Source organism: Pongo pygmaeus, chromosome 5, assembly GCF_028885625.2.
Source record: "Pongo pygmaeus isolate AG05252 chromosome 5, NHGRI_mPonPyg2-v2.0_pri, whole genome shotgun sequence".
NCBI classification, from domain to species: domain Eukaryota; kingdom Metazoa; phylum Chordata; class Mammalia; order Primates; family Hominidae; genus Pongo; species Pongo pygmaeus.
The window spans coordinates 141,274,552-141,284,744 of NC_072378.2; the positions used below are offsets into that span (position 1 = coordinate 141,274,552).

The 10,193-nt window shown below is 36.2% G+C and overlaps 1 long non-coding RNA gene across 1 annotated transcript in view; it reads right to left on the minus strand.

Annotated features, from left to right (window-relative positions):
- LOC129039350 (uncharacterized) overlaps nt 1–9,154 on the minus strand; it is a 55,318-nt gene extending 46,164 nt beyond the window's left edge. The window contains exon 1 of the long non-coding RNA XR_008503311.2: nt 8,923–9,154. This is a non-coding gene — a long non-coding RNA (uncharacterized LOC129039350). The remainder of the gene's footprint in view (nt 1–8,922) is intronic.
- Nucleotides 9,155–10,193: the final 1,039 nt, after the last annotated feature.

Here is a 10,193-nt window from a genome sequence, read left to right on the forward strand (position 1 = left end):
CTTGAACTCCTGGGCCCAAGTGATCTTCCTGTCTCAGCATCCTAAAGTGCTGAGACTACAGGCATGAGCCACTACACCCAGCTATAATTCTATTTTTTATTATTTTGTGCATTGTGTACCTTTTCTAATCAATTTGCTTTTCATATTTTTACATATTTATACTTACTATGGTTTTCCTGCTGAGAGCATATACATTTTTATCCCATTTGACAATCTTTTAATTTAAACTGGTGTGTTTAGAACATTTGTATTTACAGTAAATCTGATATAGTTGGATTAAAATATACTAATCTGGTAGCTACTTTTTATTTGTTCCATTTGTTCATTGTTAGTTTTTTCTTCTTTTCTCATGTTTACAGATTAACTGAGCATTAAGAAATTCTAGCTTGCTTTGCTCTGTTGGCTTACAGTACTTTATTAAACTTATTAGGGTTTATAATATACATTTTAAATTAATCTGATTCTATGTTTCTATAACATTGCACTATTTTATGTATGATTTAAAGACCTTACACTAAGCTTTTTCAATCACCCTCCCCTATCTTTGTGATGTCATTGTCAAATATTTAAATTTTACTTCTGCTATAAACATAGAGTACATCATTTGTTTTTTTCTCAGTTTTTGTTTGTCTAGGACAATATTTATTTCTCCCCCATTTTGAAAAACACATTTTGCTGGACACAGAAGTTAGGTCTGAGCATGTGTGTGTGTGTGTGTGTTCATTTAGCACGTCTAAAAGGACACTTCATTGTCTTCTTGGTTGTGTGGAATGTTTGAGAAGTCTGCTGTTATTTTTAACACTGCTTTTATGTAGGAAATATGTATTTTTCTGAATGCCTAAGAAATGTTCTATTTGTCTTTGACTTTTGGCAGTTTCAACATAGCACAACTAGGCGAGGTTTTTGTTTGTCTTGTTGCTGTTGTTTTATTTGTTTGTTTTTATTCTGCTTGGTGTCCTGAGCTTCTTGAATCTGTTGTTTGGTGTCTGGCACTGATTTTGCAAACTTCTCAAAGTGTAATTGTTTTCAGCCCTTTCTGTCTTTCTTCTCTTTCTGGGTGTCAACTATGTGTATGTTAGTATATATAATACTGTCCTACAACTTTTCCTCTTCGCTTTTTTCTTTTTCCTTCTCTCTTTTCACTCTTTGTGTTTTATTTTCAGCAATTTCTATTACAGTTATCCTCGGGTTTACTCACTTTTCTCTTGATTGTGTTGAATCTACTAATGAGTGCTTCAAAGCCATTCTTCATCCCTGTTACTGTGCTTTGACTTCTAGAATCTTCATTTGCTTCTTTCTTACAGTTAACTGATTGCTGAAAGTATCCTTCTGGTCTTTCATACTTTATTCCACTTTCATTAAAGCTTTTAATATGTTAATCACAGTTACATTACATTCTCCTTCTGATTGTTCCAACATTTTTGTCATATGCCTCTAAATTTTTAGTTGACAGTCACATGTCTTGTATGGGAATTTAGAGACTGAGCATTTGATGTTTAAAGCATACTTCTTCTGCTAAACCTTTATTATACTTGTTTGCATTAACCTTTCAGGAATTGGGCTGAGTTTAAAGTTTGTTGTTGTTATGTGTATTCTGAGTAGAACACAGGCTAAAGGTAATTTACTTAATCATATAATTTCATTTCAATTCCTGTTGTATATAATGTGATTTATTTCAAATTAGTAAGTTTTATGCAAACTGCTTTCTTTTCTTTTGTGAAGGATGTTTTCTTTGTAAGTGTAAAAAATGTGTTTCTGAGTGAGTACCTTTGCGGGTGTTCACAATGTAGATTTTGTACTTATCCTGAGATATCTGAAACAATCATACTAAGTTATTGTATTCAGATAAAATAGGTCCACCAAAAATTTAACTGTTATACTTTATTTATGACATTACACAATTTTCTAGTAGGTAATTTGAATGCTTATGATTCATGCCCTAAAGGAAAATATTTAAATGGAAGAAAATATTTTAAAATAATTTAAGTCAATTAGTCTATAATGCACAAAGCAAAACCTTCTTTATATACCTAAATTAGCCAATATTTTATTAAACTGTAGTAGAATAATAGCCTATACCATTATGTCAGTTGTAAAAATCTGATTTTGCTTAATAAATAAAATATCTTTTAGAAAATGCATTTGACTATATCCTTGAATATGCAAATTATCTTGCAAGGTTTATTATTCTTTCAAAAAATTATCTTTATTTAAGAACTATTGTTAAACGTTTCCTAGGAGTGCTGTTAAAAAGTGATGGGAATTAAAAACAAATAATCCTCAGGGGTAAAATATTCAAAGAAGTAAGACATTAGCATACTTCACATTTTAATTGTTTTCTGTTAAGTATTAGTGATTAGTGCCACTGAATCTGAATCTAGGTCAAAGCCTAAAAGATTTCAGATGTAAAAGACAAAAGGGAAAAATAACTGAACTAATGTTTATTTAGATATCCCAAACATTTAATTTTTAAATATAATGAATGTCTATTAAAATGTATTTAAAATGGAGCAATGAAAAATGTAAAGAGAATTAAAACAATTTTACATTCTCCTTCATCACCAGTAACTTCCACCAATAACACACTATGCCCTATATTTTGGACTGCCTTTAAAAAAATGTTTAACATTATTATGTTATGTGTTTACATGGACAATCAACAGTTTAGGCTGATTGACAGGTATGGCAATGCAAAACAAAACACTACGTGATTCACACAATGCTTGTTTGCTATGGGTTCTAATTATTTTTCAGGCAATAGCTCTAGGCTAAATTTTGGCCAAGTTGAAGTTTGTTTTCAATTCCTTCATTTTCCTAGATACATTTAAATAATAAAATTGTCTTTATAATCATAATTAATAATAATCACATATACTTTAAGCCCTGGAATTAAAAAACAATTAGCCCCAAATAATAAACTTTCATTGTTGAAACTGCATAACAGTTTAAGACCAGAAATATTTGGACATGCAGTCTCTATAGAGTCCCTTTCATTTTACCACATAGCATGGATCTACCTCTAATTAATATCATTGTAAATACAGTAATGCTGAAGTACTATTTTACACATATGAAGACACTTCAAGATATCTTGGAATACAATTGTTTTTAGTTGAGACAAAAAAATTCATGTTTCAATACCATGTAGACAAAAATAGTTTACATAAACATAAACATTTACAGCCACAATGACAAAATAAATCAAACTAAATATTTTGTCCAAAGTTTTTGGTTTGGAGGATATTTTTGATAAAAATTCCAACTAAAAATTGCTTACTGTCAATAGAATCTTTTAAAAAGATTGTGAAAACTGGGTATATTTGAGTTTTATTCAACTTTATTAAAACACAATACTATTAGCTTTTTAAGGTAAGAATGCTAGTTGAAGTATAATTGCAAAAAGCCCAGAATTAATTTATCTGATAAATAGTTTCCATATATAAACAGTTTGAGTAATAAAAAATGAAAACAATAGCTTAGAAGTATTGAAGTCCTAGTATAGTATACTAGAGAGAAGTCCATTGGTTACATTTTGGGGTTTTAAAAAAGCAGTATTTGTCAAGCACAAGTGAATAATAATTATAATAAACATTTGTCATGTCATATTTTTCAGGATTAAATATAAGATTAAGCTGACCTTTGAACAAAAACAAACACATAAACAAAACCATTTAGAGCCTCACAGATGAATAATCCACAGAAAAGAATGATGCTGATACTCCTGATCAGAATGCCACTATAAATCCAAAGGATGTATATCCTGAACTGAATACAGAGATCACAGCAACTGTCAACCAAATAAACTAAATGGCAGTGGTATGCGAGATGGGGATTGGGTTGTGTTGTGGGTTATGGGGATATAGGAATGAACGAGACAAACAGTAAACTTGTCTTTAATAAACTTGTATTCTAATGGCAGGAAACTAAATTATCAAAGAAACTATTCAATCATTTTAGGTACAGTGTACCATGACAGGCACAAATAGGATAATGTGTTAGAGAGAGACTCAACAAATGAGAAGCAGCTTGAACTAGGGAATGAACAAGATTCTTCTAGTAACTGATGAGTTTGATCTAAATGACAAGAAGAAAACACTCATGAAACTGTTACAGGAATTTCCTTAGTTCGGCTAAAGACAGGTTTCTTCTCCATTCCACAGCCATGAAAATTTAGGCTCGCAGATGGTTTAAAGGGTGAGCAAAGCAGGGTCTTACTGGGTGAAAAGGGGAAAAAAAGGGTGGGGGAAACAGGGATCCTCAGCAAGGCCAGAGTCCCCTGCTAGAGAATTTCCCACTTGCTGTTGGAATCCCAGGTTCTACACAGGAAGAGGAGGGGCCAGGCAGGCCATGCTGCAAAGGGCATGAGCTTCCCGAGGCTCCACCTCAGTGGGCAGGCTGGCTGGAGTTTTTCCGAGGACGTGAAGTTTCTCTGAGGACCCCCTCCCACTTGGCTGTCTCATTCCCCCCTCTAAAGAAGTATATCTAACTGCCCTTAGATTAAGGATAAGGATTAAGACCAATCTTAACTGCTTCCTGCTGACAGGGGCCACTGTTTTGGGGAAATGGCAGTCAGAGCTTTCCTAGAGGCCTATTTAAGGGTTCCCAGCAGGAGAGGCCATTGTCAGAGCCTCTGGTTGCATGACTGTTTGGAGTCTGATGGCCTGAAGGCAAGGACAGACAAACTGGGTTATTAGAAAACGTATCACAACGAAACAAGGGGAGGGCTAATGACAGCTCTAAAATTCTGAGGTATTTTACCAGTTTACACAGGGAGAGAGAGGCCAAAAGCACAACTGGTAAAACAAAACAAAACAAAACAAAAACTTACTCTTTTGCTGTCATGTTGGGCTTTTGGGTTCCAGTCCCCTGACCTCAATCCTAAGCCAACCAGTTTAAGTTTTGGGAAATTAACTCTTTCTAGTTTGGAGAATGCATCAGAGGGGAGTGTCTCATAGTACGGAAACATAATTACCCATTAGTGAAAAGAGAACTGAGGAGGAGAAAGGAAAAAGAAGGCGTTTTTTCAAAGGAGTCCTAGGGGTTCAGGGTGCATTTGAAAGGGGTACAGACTGAAGATGAATGGCTACCCATCTAGAAAGAGGGGAGCAGCATCCCTGGTTCCCCTCTCTTCCTAGCAGATACACAGGGTACGTGAGGGAGACAGAGAAGAGTGTCGTCTTTCCATCTTCCATCTTTGCATCCCCGAGTTCCAGTGACCTTGGCAGGTCTCATCATGAGTGCCATAGTGGCTTGCACCCATGAAGCAGGGAGGTCCTAGCGAATAGGAAGTATCTGCTCTCACCTATGTCTCTTTCCCACCTACTGTCAGTAGCCTTGGAGTTCCTTAGACTTCATTTATGCCATGGATATTAACGTGGCCTTTATCCATGAAACAGGAAGCTTGGGGTTGGCTTAATTGGCAGGAATCAGCCATGCTCACCTGCGCTGTGCCTTGTAACCTCTGTTGTCATCTGCCTCTGGATCTTTTAGATCCAGTTTTCTTTCCTAGGGCTTTGACCTAAAGCTCAGAATTGAGTTTGGGACAAAAATGTGTCTTGGGGCAGTTGCATGGACTCCTTATCATAAGCCGAATGCTAAGCTGAAACTGTGGAACTGAGTCCTCCTCCAACAAGGGAGACAAAGGGATACCTTGTGACATAACCTAGATAACTGGTAGCTATAGTTATGCTTGCTAGGATTTGGGGGCATGGTGCTTTGCTTTGGTTAGTTCCCTTGGTCTTACTTTCCCAAAAAGGAAACCTCTGGGTGATGGGCACCCTATTTATTCCATCACCTGGAAGGATTTGCAGGATAATTGCTCAGAATTAGAATATTGATCCTCATTTTCACATTTCCCACCCTCTTGTTCATTCTGAGCTGCAGCCAGAGATTGCTGGTTGGTTCACAGGAACAAGCAGGGTTAGTCTAAAAATGTAGGTAAAAACTGAAAAACAACTGGTGAGTTTAGAATTTAATGATAATGTATGATAAATTTTGATACATGATTTCTCTCTTTCTAGTCCTCATGTTTGTTAATAAAAGAAATCATCATAGGACTGAGTGGTTTGCATTTAGTTTTATACCTGGCCTGATTATCTGCATAAAGTGCAGCAAGAATAATCATTTCTACATAGGCCTTTTAGATTGGCTTTCATGGAATTCTGTTCCACAAGGAATCTCAGATAAAACCGTTTAAAGCCAAGCATGGGTTTGTATCCTTAAATACTTGTGCGTTGAGCAATCCTCTCCTCTTAAGGTCACAAGATAAACTTGGAGCTTCTAGACCTGTTAGAAAGTGACATTCTTTACTGACCACAGGTCAGGAACTCTGTACAGGGATTGTGCAGACGAAGGTATGAGGCCAGTCTCCCATGGGGCTTTTATTGGCTCTGTAAGTAGAGTTTGACTCCTTAAAGGGAAGCATACCCTTCCAGTCAAAGCCTTGGTAACCATTTTTTCCAATTGTGTCCTGTTGCAAAAGAAAAATAAATTCTTATTGCACTGATGCAAACAGCTATATTGCCATAAGTTAAGAGTACTCACAGATAGGTTCTAAATTCTGGAGGAACCAGGCAGAGAGAAACAAACATGTTCCAAATTTTGATCACAGAAGTATATACCTTACGTAATTATTAAAGGCCATAAATCATTCAAAATAAGTTCACTTGACTCTGAAAAAACAAAACGAGGATCAGAAATATTCCAAGCAAAGGTTCAAAAGGTTGCTTCAGCTTTCTAAGTTCAGTTCATTTAGTTAACTCTTGTTTTACTGGATATTCATGAACATTTCAGCTCTTCATGAATCCTATACATTTTCCTTTATTTCAATGTTAAAATTTCTAAAGTTATCAGAAATCTGATTGTCTCAAGTGCAATCAGAAATTATGCTTAAGAGCACCTGTCAATGTCCTATAGCTCATTATAAACCATCTTTTGAAAAGGATTACAACATGACAACAATTGTCTGTGAATAGCAAAATATCCACAGTAGTTACAGTTAGAAACATGATTGACAAGTTTGGTTATCTCAGTGGTTTACAATAACTTAAACATAAAAACCTTAATTATAATTCATAGCATATACTCAGACATTAGAATTTTAGAAATCCCATACAATTTTGGCAGGTATATTAGCATTATTCACCAAGATATAACCTAAAGAAGATTGAGCATCATTTTGGCAATTCCACGTACCTAAACGTGTTAAATAATCCTGTTTAACCTCCCTTTTCTGAACACTTCAAGGGTCCTCTGAAGCATTCAAAAAGCCAGGTGCCACAGAAGACAATTTTGAAACTGAAGTTTTATTTTGGGAAGGCTGCTAAATACTTGAAGTTTAAAACACTTGATATTAGAAAATAGAATTTCAGATTATCGTAAGTTATTTATTTTGCCAAAATGATGACTCAGAAATTTTAAAGAAACAAAGACCTTTTATAACCCTTTACAAATTTTGCCAAAGAGCAGATTAGAACCTTAGGAAAACCTTGTTATGCTTTTATTTCAATGCTCAATTTACAGAAAAACCATATAATACCCTTTTTAAAATTTAGTCAATATGTTCACACAGAGAATCTCTTCTGCAAGATTATTTTCCACAATTCTTCTACCACTTCTTTGAACTTTCAACTTTTTCCTAAATTAACTCAAAACAATCCTTCGACCCTAGGCAAAGATTTTTATTTCCATCCCTTCTTATAACCTTTTACTAAAAAACACATTTTACTGTTCTTACACACCTCGCATGTAAATCTATTTTCAGTAGTTTCAGTCACATGTTATAATGGTAACCCTTAACAATTGTTAACTTTAAGGTAAATCCTGGTAAGTTGCTTTAATTGTGCTAACTGGAGTCAGTGTTTGCCTTCTTAGTTAAGGGCACGTTTAGTTTCATACATCTCCAGGCCTTACCGATTGTGAAGCAGGCAAGACAGACAGTTCTCAAAACCCATGAAGCAGTTTGTAACCTCAAAACGCTTAGCAAACTTGCATCTGACCTGCATTTTCCCAGTAGTCTTTAGGGCTGTTTTTATTTCTGAAAGATTAAAGTCATGTGAACTGAAAGGTACCACAGCTTTTAACTTCCCTTGAAAAAATACTTGATCCAAACACTTCTTCCTTTAGGCCAAATTATTAGAGCTTTTTTTAACAAACATCACACATAGTACATACACAGCCAGCCAGAAGGAAACCCAGTCGCTGGGTGGGGCCCTATAAGAGATAGGGCTAGGAAAACATGCAGATATCTAATCTGAGAAGGCTCATTCCCTCAAGCGGGATTGCCAAACAAAGCCTTGCCAAGCAGTTACTGGCCATGCCCCCAGGATGTAAAGCAAGATGCAGGCTTGCAACCTAACCATACAGACAGGCAAAGCACACCAGATTGGCCACAGCCCAAGACTAGCCCCACAAATCCTTTTTCACAACCAAAACTTTACGAAGTGTACAAACAGTGATAGTTGGATAGTTGGGGGGGCCTGGTTCAGTAAAAACATCTTCTAAAAGGGGGGAAAAAAAACTTTAAAGGTTAACTGCTGTTGGGGTAGGAAAGGGGAAGAAAAAAAACTTTAAAAATGCCTGGGGAAGAACGTCTTATTCTTATGCAACTGGTTCCTCCACCAGAGGTAAAGCTTAATTGCTATCTGATAAAGCTAAACCCTTTGGCCAGGGAAGGCGAAGGCTTCGGTGGCTTGTGGTTGGGAACCAGCCAGCCAGCTGTGTGGGACCCTTGGGCCATGCGTCCCAGCCACAGCAGGGCAGGGAACTGCTGCTTAGAAATGGGTCCCAAAAAAGGAAGCAAAAGGCCATGAAAAGACCCGGGAGCCACGGGGGTGGGGGCATGGTTTCCCCCACCCTCAGAAGTCCGAGGATGTAAAGACTTAGAAACAACAGTGAGAGATTTTGAGCCCCCATTTCACTCACCACTTTTGGAGCTCCCACGCTGCACACCAAAATGTCACAGGACTTCAGCTAAACATGTGGTTCTTGTCCGTCCCATGGCCACAAAAATTTACGCTCACGGATGCTTTAAAGGGTGAGCAAAGCAGGGTTTTACTGGGTGAAAAGGGAATAAAAAGGGGAAACAGGGATCCCAAGGAAGGTCACGATCCCTTCCTAGAGGATTTCCTGCCTGCCATTGGAATCCCAGCTTCCACACAGGAAGAGGAGGGGCCAGGCTCCTCCTCCCTGCAAAGGGCATGAACTTCCCCAGGCTCCACCTCAGTGGGCAGGCTGGCTGAAGTTTCTCTGAGGCCCCCTCTCCCACTTGGCTATCTCAAAATCAGGAGGAGGAGTGGTATGGGCAGAAAAAAATAGAAAGTGAAAAATATAAAAGAATTCCCTAATCTCTAAATGTTAATAAAGTTAGCAAAGTGAAGATTTCAGGTGTTAAACTTGACTTAGTTTAAGATTAATTTAGTTTTATGTTTAAATCTCTTAGAAATATCTAATAATTTGTCACAGAAAATTTTTCTTACACATTATTTGGTTACCTTTAATAGTTCTAGGTATTCCAGCTCTATCAGGAACTTAGGCTTAAAATGTTTATTCTGACTTCCACCATGAAATCAACATTATTTTCACCTTAGTCTTCCCTGGCATAATTATTCCATACAGTGAGTCACTTTACATGATTCAATTTGACTGATCTCTATGGTTGTTTTTGTTGTTGTTGTTGTTTTTACTGACCCAAGCTTTACTTTATTTCCACTCCTTCTAGTCCTAAGTATATCTAGTACTTGAAACTTCATAGATGGTTTCCATTCACACACAAACACCCTGTATACAATGTAAAAACTAGTTAACTGTTTGCACAGAGATCTCGGAGGCTTACTCATGAATAGTTGTAGATCCTTCTCTAGAATTATCTTCAGTCATCATCCATTTCTAAGGATTTTTTTCTTCTGAGTTACTAAGAAATTTAAGTTTGGGGATATTGAAATAAATATATTAAACACACAATTCTACAAATATTATAAACTCTAATATTGACACATAATTTCTGTGGAAAATGATTAGCAAGTAGGAACAGAGTTTCTTAACTGACATATGAAATATTTCAGTATAAATGAAAATAGAATAGAAAAGTACCTAGAATAGTCTTTTAAATTTCATTTTGACCCAATTTTCTTGGCTATTCATTTAGTTTATTAAAAGAATCAGAGTGTAAAGAAAAAATGTAACCTTATTAGTTT